Source organism: Euprymna scolopes, unplaced genomic scaffold (assembly GCF_053919585.1).
Source record: "Euprymna scolopes isolate OS-2025 unplaced genomic scaffold, ASM5391958v1 sca1, whole genome shotgun sequence".
Taxonomy (NCBI): Eukaryota; Metazoa; Mollusca; class Cephalopoda; order Sepiida; family Sepiolidae; genus Euprymna; species Euprymna scolopes.
The window spans coordinates 92678-105177 of record NW_027633102.1 but is presented as its reverse complement, the minus strand read 5'-3'; the positions used below and the strand labels follow the sequence as shown (position 1 = coordinate 105177).

General features: G+C 60.1%; 2 non-coding genes and 1 pseudogene across 2 annotated transcripts in view; all 3 read right to left on the bottom strand.

Annotated features, from left to right (window-relative positions):
• LOC145273173 (large subunit ribosomal RNA) overlaps window positions 1–3075 on the bottom strand; it is a 5725-nt gene extending 2650 nt beyond the window's left edge. Inside the window, exon 1 of the ribosomal RNA XR_013866204.1 lies at window positions 1–3075. This exon is cut by the window's left edge and continues 2650 nt beyond it. This is a non-coding gene — a ribosomal RNA (large subunit ribosomal RNA).
• A 593-nt stretch (window positions 3076–3668) lies between these two features.
• On the bottom strand, window positions 3669–3826 carry LOC145273183 (5.8S ribosomal RNA). The gene has a single exon (XR_013866213.1). It is a non-coding gene; the product is annotated as a 5.8S ribosomal RNA (ribosomal RNA).
• Window positions 3827–4224: 398 nt separating this feature from the next.
• On the bottom strand, window positions 4225–6599 carry LOC145273521 (small subunit ribosomal RNA; annotated as a pseudogene).
• Between the last annotated feature and the right edge of the window lie 5901 nt (window positions 6600–12500).

Genomic DNA, 12500 nt, shown 5'->3' with positions numbered 1-12500 from the left:
CCGTATCTCCGGACGAGCCGATTCCACGGACATGGTCCTTTACGAAGAAGAGAGAACTCTTCCCGGGGCTCCCGGCGACGTCTCCGGGCTCGCTTGCGTCACCGCGGTTTCGCCCGGGAAGCGACGGGCGCCGCCGACATCGCTGCCGACAGCGTCGCCACCCCCGGGCCCTCTCCGAGTCCGGGTTCGGGAATATTAACCCGATTCCCTTTCGACGGGAGGCCGGCCGCTTTTTTTTTGTTTGGGCTTTTGATTCGATTCGATTCGATTCGCTTTCCTTTCACCTTTCATAACGGATCCGGCGCCTTTCGGGAAGACTTTCGCCCGCGTCTTAGGACCGACTGACCCGTGCTCGACCGCCGTTGGCACGGAACCCTTCTCCACTTCGGTCTTCGAAGGTCTCGTTCGAATATTTGCTACTACCACCGAGATCTGCACCCGCGGTCGGCTCCACCCGGGCTCGCGCCCTAGGCTTCCGTGCTCGCCGCGGCGCCCTCCTACTCGTCGCGGCATCGTTTCGGCGCGAAAGTTCATCGCTCCTCGCCGCGACGGTCCGGCATCGGTCCGTCGCTCCAGCGCCATCCATTTTCGGGGCCGGTCGATTCGGCAGGTGAGTTGTTACACACTCCTTAGCGGATTCCGACTTCCGTGGCCACCGTCCTGCTGTCTATATCGACCGACACCCTTTCGGGGATCTCATGGGCGTCGCGTTAGGCACCTTAGCCGGACGTTTGGTTCATCCCACAGCGCCAGTTCTGCTTACCAAAAGTGGCCCACTTGGCACTCGCATTCGAGGTGACCAACCGCCCAGCGAAGCGTGCTGGCGGCGGCGGCCGGATGGGTCGGCTCCGTCGTTCGGGAGAGTCGGCCCGTTCCACCCGTTCCGAGTTCGAGAGTAGGTCGAGGCCGTGAACGGCCCCGGGGCCTCCAATCGTTCGCTTTACCGGATGGAATTGCGACGATCGAGCGCCAGCTATCCTGAGGGAAACTTCGGAGGGAACCAGCTACTAGACGGCTCGATTGGTCTTTCGCCCCTACACCCGGTTCCGACGATCGATTTGCACGTCAGAGGCGCTTCGGACTTCCACCAGAGTTTCCTCTGGCTTCATCCCGACCGGGCGTGGATCGCCATCTTTCGGGTCCCTGGTCGCTCGCTACGCCAGAGTCGGCCGAGTCGTACTCGGAAAAAGGGGAAACCGACCCGGGGGTGATGCGCCCGCGCGCAGCGCCTAAACTCGACGACAAAATAGGACTAGTTCAAGCCGCGGGATCTCACCGATGGGCGGAAGGAGGATATGGAAGCTGGCGCCCGGCAATTCCCCTTTTTGGATGATGCGCCGGTCCCCTCTCGGGGAGGAGGGAAAAACAACCGCACGTCAGCCACGAGCCTTCCCTCTCCTATCTCTCTCGGGAAGAGAGAAAAAAGGAAAAGTTGCGGGCACCGCAGCAGCGACGGCGGAAGGCCGAAAACGCCGCGCCGGCGGGATCGGGCACGGCTCGGAGGCGGGTGAGGCGAGGAGAAGACGACGGCACGAGACCGACGACACCCCCCGACGACCCCCGGACGACTTTGCCACGACACCTCTCCCGATCGACGCCCTCCTACACGCTCTCTCGCTTTCGCTTCGCCTTCGGGGTTAGTCAGAGGTGGCCCCTACGACTCGCGAACGGCCAGGACTCCTCGGTCCGTGTTTCAAGACGGGTCGGGTGGGTTGCCGATGCACGTCGCTGACCCGGGGTGGCGGGCGGCTCGAGTAAAAAAGCGTCGCCGAGCGACCTCTCCGGAAACGGAAACGGGCGCGGGCGGGGTTGCCCCCGACAAGAACCCGAAACGTCGGCGAGGTGCGTGACGGCGAGGCCGCGCCAGTCCTATCCCGCCTCTCATCGCGCACGCGCCCGAGACGGTGGGGCGCCTAAGGAGCGACACACAGAGTGCGTCGCCCGCACGCGACTTCCGGCGGGATCAAAACGGACCGGCTCGCCACGTGTAACGGATCGTGTCAGATTTCCTCCGTTCCCGGCAGAAAGGGGCAGTTACGTTCGCGGGCCCGACGGCCGGTGGCCCCCGACTTCACAAGGTGGGAAGACGGGGGTTTTCAGGGTGATGAAACGCCTGCCGCCTACGGAAAAAAACCCGCGTGTTCGACCTGCACGCCGGGAACGGGTCGCGACGACGGACCGGAGGGGAAGTGCGTCCGGTGCCGGCCGCGCGGAGGTCGCGCCGAAGCGCCCGCGCCATGATTACGCCGAGCGATGATGAAGGGGACGGGTGCAGCGGAGTCGCGCGCGGAGGGAGCAGGAGGAAAGAAGAAGCGGCGGCGACGGATGCGGCGGGTTAGGGCCCGGCGGCAGCAGCGATCGAGAGGACGAGTCCCCTCCGTCGCAGCCAACCGACGCAGCCACCTACCGACGCCGCGGTCGTCACCACGTTTCCCTTCCCGCTATCCACGCGGCCCGTCTCCTTCGTCGGCGACGCGGGCACAAAAGCTGGAACCGCGGGGAACGAGTCCCCCGCGGACACGACGAACGACGACCTGTGCCGCGACGGCCTCTCTTTCAAGAACACACATCGAGTTTGGGCTCGAGCCTAGGCAGCACCGGACTGAGTCCCCCCGCGATCGCGGTGAGCGGTCCCACCCGTTTACCCCTGGGCGGTTTCACGTTCTCTTGAACTCTCTCTCCAAAGTTCTTTTCAACTTTCCCTCACGGTACTTGTCGACTATCGGACTCGTCCCGGTATTTAGCCTTGGATGGAGCTTACCACCCGATTTGGGCTGCGTTCCCAAGCAACCCGACTCTCGGATCGAAGGCCGTCGCTCGCCGTCCGCACCGAATGGGCCTGGCACCCGCCGCGGGCGGCCCCGATCGAGGGAACTCCGAACTATGCGAGACGAAAACGAACGGCTGCCTTCGACCCATGCGCCACACGTCCCGAAGCCTTTAACTTGCGACGGGATTCGGCGTTGGGCTTCTCCCGGTTCACTCGCCGTTACTAAGGGAATCCCGGTTGGTTTCTTTTCCTCCGCTTAGCGATATGCTTAAGTTCAGCGGGTCGTCTCGTCCGAGCCGAGGGCGGCGGTTTTTAGTAGAGTGTGGTGTTTGGAGGAGAGGAATCTCGATCGGTACCCTCCGTGTGACGACGGCTGGCCGATATAGCGCCCGTCCGACCGAAAATGAAGAAGCCAACAATTAAAAAAAAGCGTGGGTCCTCCCCATCCGACGTTGCGTTGCCTACGACGCGGCCACCTTTTTACGGTGCGACGGCCGTGCTCGTCGCGCTGCTCGAGGCGTCGCTGAGAGACACCTTCATGAGGCAGAGAGCGAGACGAGCAGGCGGCGCTTACGTCGGCAGTCGGTTAGGTCGGTACTTTTTTTTTGGTCTCCCTTCGGCTGCTTTCGGACAGACTCCTCCTGCTCCTCCTCCACAGTGTTTCTTCACGCGGTCGAAAAGGGAAAAGACTCCGCGGTCTGCCAGCGGGAGACGAAGGAGGAGGCCGGAGAGGGTTTTAAAAAAAAAAAAGACATTGAAAGGAGTCAATTCTTTTTTTATTTTTCTTCCCCCTCGTCACTCGCTCCTGCGACGTCCCGGTTACCACCGTGCCGAGGACCGGGCGGGCACGGGGACGGCAAGATGTCGTTTCGTTAACGGAGAAAGACATGTAACGTTCCGCCTCTCGACCGGACGTGGCCCCGAGACAAGGGATCTCGGGGCCGCAATGTGCGTTCGAGGTGTCGATGTTCACTGAGTCCTGCAATTCGCATCAGTTATCGCGGCTGGCCGCGCTCTTCATCGACGGACGAGCCGAGTGATCCCCCGTCCAGGGTTCAGCACTTGGTTTTTTTATATTAGTTTTTGTTTATATAGATTTAGTAGTGTGCGAGGAGGTCTGTGCGAGGAGGCGTGACGGCATTGCAATGTCGCGAGTAGTTTGTTTTTTTAGCTAGCGGCGGTGGCACAGCGGCTGCAAAAAAACAAAAAAAACGATAAAGCGGCGACAAGGCAAAGAAGAAGCGGCCATCACTTGCGGTGGGCGAAAAAACAAACAGGTGGTAAGACGCGGAAGCAAGCAAGAAGAGCTGGGGCTTTAAAAACCTCCGCGTCACCACAAATCTATCTCTCGCTCCGCCTTTTATAGGTTTGTTTGCGCGCATTCGAGGCGTTGACGCCGACAGACAGAGGAGGTAGGCCGGAAAACAACAAACCAGTCTCGAACGGGAAAACGGTAATGATCCTTCCGCAGGTTCACCTACGGAAACCTTGTTACGACTTTTACTTCCTCTAAACGATCGGGTTCGGTCGTCTTCTCCAGGCATCGAACGCCGAGGCGTAGATGCACGAGTGTCGTGACGGACACGTCGCGCACTGCCCGGCGGCGTCGTCGGCCAGATCCGAGGACCTCACCGGACCGTTCGATCGGTAGTAGCGACGGGCGGTGTGTACAAAGGGCAGGGACGTGATCGACGCGGGCTGTTGACCCGCGCCTACCGGGAATTCCTCGTTCACGGGGTTGGTTACAGGCCCCGATCCCTATCACGGGAGGTGGTTCAGAGGTTTCCCAACCCTCTCGGGCCGGGGCGAAGTCCCCGCTGATACCTCCAGTGTAGCGCGCGTGCGGCCCCGGACATCTAAGGGCATCACAGACCTGTTATCGCTCCGCCTCGTGTGGCTTTCTGCCACCCGTCCCTCTAAGAAGTGCGTGAGAAAACCGACCCGGACCCGAGCGCCACGGAGGACGCCGAGCCCGCCGTAAAAATCACTGACATCGGCGCACTAGTTAGCAGGCCGGAGTCTCGTTCGTTATCGGAATCAACCAGACGGATCGCTCCACCAACTAAGAACGGCCATGCACCACCACCCACCGAATCGAGAAAGAGCTATCGATCTGTCAATCCTACCGGTGTCCGGACCGGGTGAGTTTTCCCGTGTTGAGTCAAATTAAGCCGCAGGCTCCACTCCTGGTGGTGCCCTTCCGTCAATTCCTTTAAGTTTCAGCTTTGCAACCATACTCCCCCCGGAACCGAACTCTGGTTTCCCGCAGGCTACCCGCCGGGTCATGGAAGCGAACGCCGGCGGATCGCCGGTCGGCATCGTTTACGGTCGGAACTACGACGGTATCTGATCGTCTTCGAACCTCCGACTTTCGCTCTTGATCGAGGAAAACGTGCTTGCCACACGCCATCGCTGCAGTTCGTCTTGCGACGATCCAAGAATTTCACCTCTAACGTCGCAATACGAGTGGCCCCGACCGCTCCCTTCGATCATTGCCTCGCCGTAGACGGAGACCGACAGACGTAGACGAGGCCCTCTTCCATCATTCCATGCTTATCGTATGCAAGCTTGAACAGCCCGCTCTGAGCACTCTAATTTTTTCAAAGTGAACGTACCGGCCGCCGCGGACACTCGGTTAAGAGCACCCTTGGAGGAGAAACCGCCGACCGCAACACGCGCGCAGACAAGACACGAAGCAGGGACTCGGAGCGGACCGGGGGGTTCAAAAAAAAAGAGGAACGCGCGGAAAGGGAGAGGGAGAGAAGCGCGGGGGTCAGAGTGCGGGGATGCGAATGAACGCACCCAAACACACACACGTAGCACCCCCCCGTTAGACTACTCCCGGAACCGAACCGACGACCACTTGTTTTTTTTTTCCCGGATCCCGATCACGACCTCCTCGTCCACCTCGCCGGCAGGACCGCGTGGCGGGTATGCTAGCGGTTGACACCGGCGGAAAGGGCCGGGAATGCGAACGGACGACCAAAGTCAACGACGGACGATGGCGCCGCCGCCCCGGGGCCGCTTGCGCGACCACGAACCCGAGTTCGGACTACGAGCTTTTTAACCGCAACAACTTTAATATACGCTACCGGAGCTGGAATTACCGCGGCTGCTGGCACCAGACTTGCCCTCCGGTTGGTCCTCGTTAACGGATTTGAAGTGTACTCATTCCGATCGCTGGGCCTCGACAGAGTCCCGCGTCGTTATTTTTCGTCACTACCTCCCCGTGCCGGGAGTGGGTAATTTGCGCGCCTGCTGCCTTCCTTGGATGTGGTAGCCGTTTCGCATGCTCCCTCTCCGGAATCGAACCCCGATTCCCCGTTACCCGTAGTAACCACGGTAGGCACTTAACCGACCGTCGACAGTTGATAGGGCGGACCCTCGAGAGACCCGTCGCCGGGGCGTGAAAGCTCGTGCGATCGACCAGTGAGTTATCCAGAGTCACCAAAGCGGAGCGCGCCGCCCTATGAGCCCCGCCCACCGAACGGACCCGCGAGCGGGAACGCCGACGACGGGAGGACGGAATGACGCGCATCGGTCTCAGTCTAATATGTAGCGCCGCGACCCGGAACGGCCGACGCGGGTGCCAGCGCGCGAGGCGTGGCGACGACGGGCGCGCCGACCGATCGCGGCCTGTGTCACATGTATTAGCTCTAGAATTGCCACAGTTACTCCATCGCCTCCGAGGAGGAATACGGTCCCGAGGATTAGGTCCGGTTCCTGAGCCATTCGCGGTTTCGCCCGTTCTAATGCGTGGCGTGAACTTACACTTGCATGGCTTAAGCTTTGAGACAAGCATATGACTACTGGCAGGATCAACCAGGTATCGTTGGAATTTGGGACTTTGTTTCGACAGAACGACAGACCGACCGACCGACCGACCGACATAAGACAGACAACTACAACGACGGGCACGTGTTTATTTATTTTTCGAGGGGGTTCGCCGTCAGAAGAAGCGCGCTGCCCGCGCTGATGGCCTCTTTTTTGTTTCTCCCCTGACTTGGACCGAGACCGAGACTCAAAGAACGAAAGCGACCAACGTCGACAACAACAACGACACACGGCAACCCTTGACAGCGATACATACGACAAACGACAAGCAGCACGACGGCAGTGCACACGGACATCGAGGGTCAAGGTGCAGACTGAACTCGCCGAGGTCGTCGTCATCGTGGTCGCCATCGATTCCGTCTCGTCGTCGTCGTCGTCAACGGTCCACGTCACAGCCGGCCGAGAAGAGAGAACAGACGACAGCGTCGACAACAACAACATCGACAACGGCACCCTTGACAGCGATACATACGACAAACGACAAACAGCACGACGGCAGTGCACACGGACATCGGAGGTCAAGGTGCAGACTGGGAATCGTCGTCGGGTCGTCGTCATCGTGGTCGCCATCGATGCCGTCTCGTCGTCGTCGTCGTCGTCTTCGTCGTCGTCGTCGTCATCAACGTACCAACCGACCGAGACGAGAGAGCAAGCAACAACGTCGACAACAACAACGACAACGGCACCCTTGACAGCGATACATACGACAAACGACAAACAGCACGACGGCAGTGCACACGGACATCGGGAGGTCAAGGTGCAGACTGAACTCGTCGAGGTCGTCGTCATCGTGGTCGCCATCGATGCCGTCTCGTCGTCGTCGTCGTCTCCGTCGTCGTCGTCGTCGTCGCCAACGTCAACGTCAACATCACAGCCGTCATCGGGGAGGAGCTGGACCAGGGCAGCGGCGGCGTAAATTTTTCCCGTCACCTTCGTCGTCGCCTTCGTCGACCGACCCACCGACCGGCGTCGTGTTCGTGCTCGGAAAACCGAGGAGAGACAACGTGCACATGGCGCGTTCTCGCAAGCGGCTCCTCGGTCCGATTTTTTTGGGCGGCTTTTTCGAGCTTTTTTTTTTTTTCTCACCCTTTCGTCCGTGCGACGGCGAACGTTAGGGGAAAAAAAAAAAAAAAAAAAAAAACGACAACAACGCGGCGGACCGGGCGAACAACATCGTCGACACACACGACATTGACGACCGGTCCCCCCCTTTTCACAATCGCATCGAGATAAAAACGAACGAGTCCGATTCGAGCACCGAGTCGCGAGCGGGAGGACTGTCGGTGCAAGTATCGATCACTGACGTGAGCGCTTCGCCGGACAGAGGATGGCTCATCCGGCAGCCGTGCAAATCGACGGTATGGGAAGAACGAACAAGAAGAGCAACGACTTGATCGGCGGCTTGGGAACTGCGGACGGTGAAAACGGGTTAATCGACTGCGCACCACGACTGCTCGATCGATCTTCTTTGGCGCTAACAAAAGGTGGAGGTGGCGCAAGAAGGGACTAGCGCTATCACCGTCCACGTATCAGAAGATGCGGCGGCAGACGTCGACGCTTATGCGTTGTCGGACGAGAAGTCGCTGCAGCACGTGTACCGCGAGCGGGACGTCCAAGGTTTTGCCAGACGGAAAGAAATCGGGTGTCAGCGAACGTTCACACGGCTGTGAGATCGGACGCTGACAGGATAGGAGGCGGCAGGCAGGCGGCGGTTACGGCGGCGGCGCCTGCTGCTGCTCATCCTCCTGTTTGCTGCGGCGACTTCCAGGACGGGAGAGCATCGAACAACGTACGTATGGTTACAAGGGGATCAGGATCTACATAGTGCATCCCCCGCGGCTATTTTTGTTTGTTTGTTCGCTCGTTCGTTAATTCGTTCGTTCGTTCGTTCGTTCGTTACAATGTACGTTTTTCCGTTCGACGGCGGCAGAGAGCGGCGGCGTTTCTCCCTAATCCGGAGGATTTATCGGTCGCACAGCGATGGGTCGTTCGGCCGATCATCGAAAGATTCGCAGGTAGTGGTTGAATGGCAGAACGGCAGCAACAACAGCGGCGGCTGAGAGCGGCGAACGCTGAGGCGGAAGCAGAAGCTGCAGCAAACGTATCGGCTAAACATGGTGGACATAGATATGGCTGACGACGCGGGTACCACGACGACTATGGAACCAGGAAAAGGAGCCGTTAGTTGTTCCAACATATCGTTCGACACGTCGAGCAGCCCTAGGTCCACGGAGAAGCACACACACGTACCACGTATTATAACCTAACGACGATGAGCGGGCGCACGGTTGGCAGGAACGAAGGCGGCGGATCAAAACAAGTTGGAGCGCGGCGACAGCGATAACGGTGACAGCCCTAGGCGGCGGAGATGCCACTTTCTGACGCCTTTGCGACAAGCCCGTAGAGACGTTCCGGACCACCACGAGGCAAAGAGTCGCTGCTCCGACGAACCGACACACCAAAGTGTGCTTCCTACCGAACATGTTTTATAAAACTTTCAAACTGGAAAACCCCAGAAATGGTGTTGGTATTCGTCCAGACCCACCTCCGACACCTGAAAATGGTGGTCAAAAAAACGTCGATTATACGAAGCGACATTTCTGGTCGGCGATTTTCCAGTTTTACGCCTACTGCCACATGGGGATGTCGGTAGGCGTCGCAAAGTGCCTTCTCGACGCCTAGGCACACCAGGACTTTGTCATTTTTTTCCCCCTCGACATTCCTGGTCCGGTCTATTCCGATTTTACACCTACCGCCATGTGGGGGTGGCAGTAGGCGTCGAAAAGTGCCTTCTCGACCGCTAGCGACACCACTACTTTATCGAGCTCTGGAGGCCCGCACACCGACCCGGGGGCCGCGGAGTCGACCCCGGGGGCCTCCTGGCGTCGCCGCCGCTCACTTGGACGCCTTCCGCAACCTGTGGTCCCGCTCGGGGCCGCCGGGAGCCTCGCCGACCTGACCGGTGTCGGTAGGCGTCTGGAAGCGCCCGGCCGACCTGGACGAGGTCCCCCTGGCCCCCGGGGGACACCCCTTAGTTGGATGGGGGTGCTGTCCCGGGCACACATGCAACCCGCGGCCGCCTACCGACAGCCCCCTTCGCTCGATCGCTACTCCTTTTCCAACATATGTCGGAGAAGCCGGGCGGTTGTGAAACCCCAGAAATGGTGTTGGTATTCGTCCAGACCCACCTCCGACACCTGAAAATGGTGGTCAAAAAAAACGTCGATTATACGAAGCGACATTTCTGGTCGGCGATTTTCCAGTTTTGCGCCTACCGCCATGTGGGGGTGGCAGTAGGCGTCGAAAAGTGCCTTCTCGACCGCTAGCGACACCACTACTTTATCGAGCTCTGGAGGCCCGCACACCGACCCGGGGGCCGCGGAGTCGACCCCGGGGGCCTCCTGGCGTCGCCGCCGCTCACTTGGACGCCTTCCGCAACCTGTGGTCCCGCTCGGGGCCGCCGGGAGCCTCGCCGACCTGACCGGTGTCGGTAGGCGTCTGGAAAGCGCCCGGCCGACCTGGACGAGGTCCCCCTGGCCCCCGGGGGACACCCCTTAGTTGGATGGGGGTGCTGTCCCGGGCACACATGCAACCCGCGGCCGCCTACCGACAGCCCCCTTCGCTCGATCGCTACTCCTTTCCAACATATGTCGGAGAAGCCGGGCGGTTGTGAAACCCCAGAAATGGTGTTGGTATTCGTCCAGACCCACCTCCGACACCTGAAAATGGTGGTCAAAAAAACGTCGATTATACGAAGCGACATTTCTGGTCGGCGATTTTCCAGTTTTGCGCCTACCGCCATGTGGGGGTGGCAGTAGGCGTCGAAAAGTGCCTTCTCGACCGCTAGCGACACCACTACTTTATCGAGCTCTGGAGGCCCGCACCCGACCCGGGGGCCGCGGAGTCGACCCCGGGGGCCTCCTGGCGTCGCCGCCGCTCACTTGGACGCCTTCCGCAACCTGTGGTCCCGCTCGGGGCCGCCGGGAGCCTCGCCGACCTGACCGGTGTCGGTAGGCGTCTGGAAGCGCCCGGCCGACCTGGACGAGGTCCCCCTGGCCCCCGGGGGACACCCCTTAGTTGGATGGGGGTGCTGTCCCGGGCACACATGCAACCCGCGGCCGCCTACCGACAGCCCCCTTCGCTCGATCGCTACTCCTTTCCAACATATGTCGGAAAAGCCGGGCGGTTGTGAAACCCCAGAAATGGTGTTGGTATTCGTCCAGACCCACCTCCGACACCTGAAAATGGTGGTCAAAAAAAAACGTCGATTATACGAAGCGACATTTCTGGTCGGCGATTTTCCAGTTTTGCGCCTACCGCCATGTGGGGGTGGCAGTAGGCGTCGAAAAGTGCCTTCTCGACCGCTAGCGACACCACTACTTTATCGAGCTCTGGAGGCCCGCACACCGACCCGGGGGCCGCGGAGTCGACCCCGGGGGCCTCCTGGCGTCGCCGCCGCTCACTTGGACGCCTTCCGCAACCTGTGGTCCCGCTCGGGGCCGCCGGGAGCCTCGCCGACCTGACCGGTGTCGGTAGGCGTCTGGAAGCGCCCGGCCGACCTGGACGAGGTCCCCCTGGCCCCCGGGGGACACCCCTTAGTTGGATGGGGGTGCTGTCCCGGGCACACATGCAACCCGCGGCCGCCTACCGACAGCCCCCTTCGCTCGATCGCTACTCCTTTCCAACATATGTCGGAGAAGCCGGGCGGTTGTGAAACCCCAGAAATGGTGTTGGTATTCGTCCAGACCCACCTCCGACACCTGAAAATGGTGGTCAAAAAAAACGTCGATTATACGAAGCGACATTTCTGGTCGGCGATTTTCCAGTTTTGCGCCTACCGCCATGTGGGGGTGGCAGTAGGCGTCGAAAAGTGCCTTCTCGACCGCTAGCGACACCACTACTTTATCGAGCTCTGGAGGCCCGCACACCGACCCGGGGGCCGCGGAGTCGACCCCGGGGGCCTCCTGGCGTCGCCGCCGCTCACTTGGACGCCTTCCGCAACCTGTGGTCCCGCTCGGGGCCGCCGGGAGCCTCGCCGACCTGACCGGTGTCGGTAGGCGTCTGGAAGCGCCCGGCCGACCTGGACGAGGTCCCCCTGGCCCCCGGGGGACACCCCTTAGTTGGATGGGGGTGCTGTCCCGGGCACACATGCAACCCGCGGCCGCCTACCGACAGCCCCCTTCGCTCGATCGCTACTCCTTTCCAACATATGTCGGAGAAGCCGGGCGGTTGTGAAACCCCAGAAATGGTGTTGGTATTCGTCCAGACCCACCTCCGACACCTGAAAATGGTGGTCAAAAAAAACGTCGATTATACGAAGCGACATTTCTGGTCGGCGATTTTCCAGTTTTGCGCCTACCGCCATGTGGGGGTGGCAGTAGGCGTCGAAAAGTGCCTTCTCGACCGCTAGCGACACCACTACTTTATCGAGCTCTGGAGGCCCGCACACCGACCCGGGGGCCGCGGAGTCGACCCCGGGGCCTCCTGGCGTCGCCGCCGCTCACTTGGACGCCTTCCGCAACCTGTGGTCCCGCTCGGGGCCGCCGGGAGCCTCGCCGACCTGACCGGTGTCGGTAGGCGTCAGTCAAACTTGCTTAAGAGGCAAAGCCTCCTCACACCTTAAGAGAGTCACAGTTAGTCCCGCCGTTTACCCGTGGTCGTCGTCGGGGGTGCCGGTCGGTGTGTTTCGGCGTGTTTCTTTCTTACTTTAGCTCGCTCCTATAAGCTAACTCAGCAGCCCTGCTAAAATCAATTTATCATTATTTTCAATCTATCGAAAATCTTAATTTATTATTATTTTCCAACTATCGAAAATCTTAATAGAGTTGGGGTTTTTTGTTTGTTTTTTTTTTTAAATTCCATTGTAACAACAGACAGCCAGCCAGCAGCATGTGGT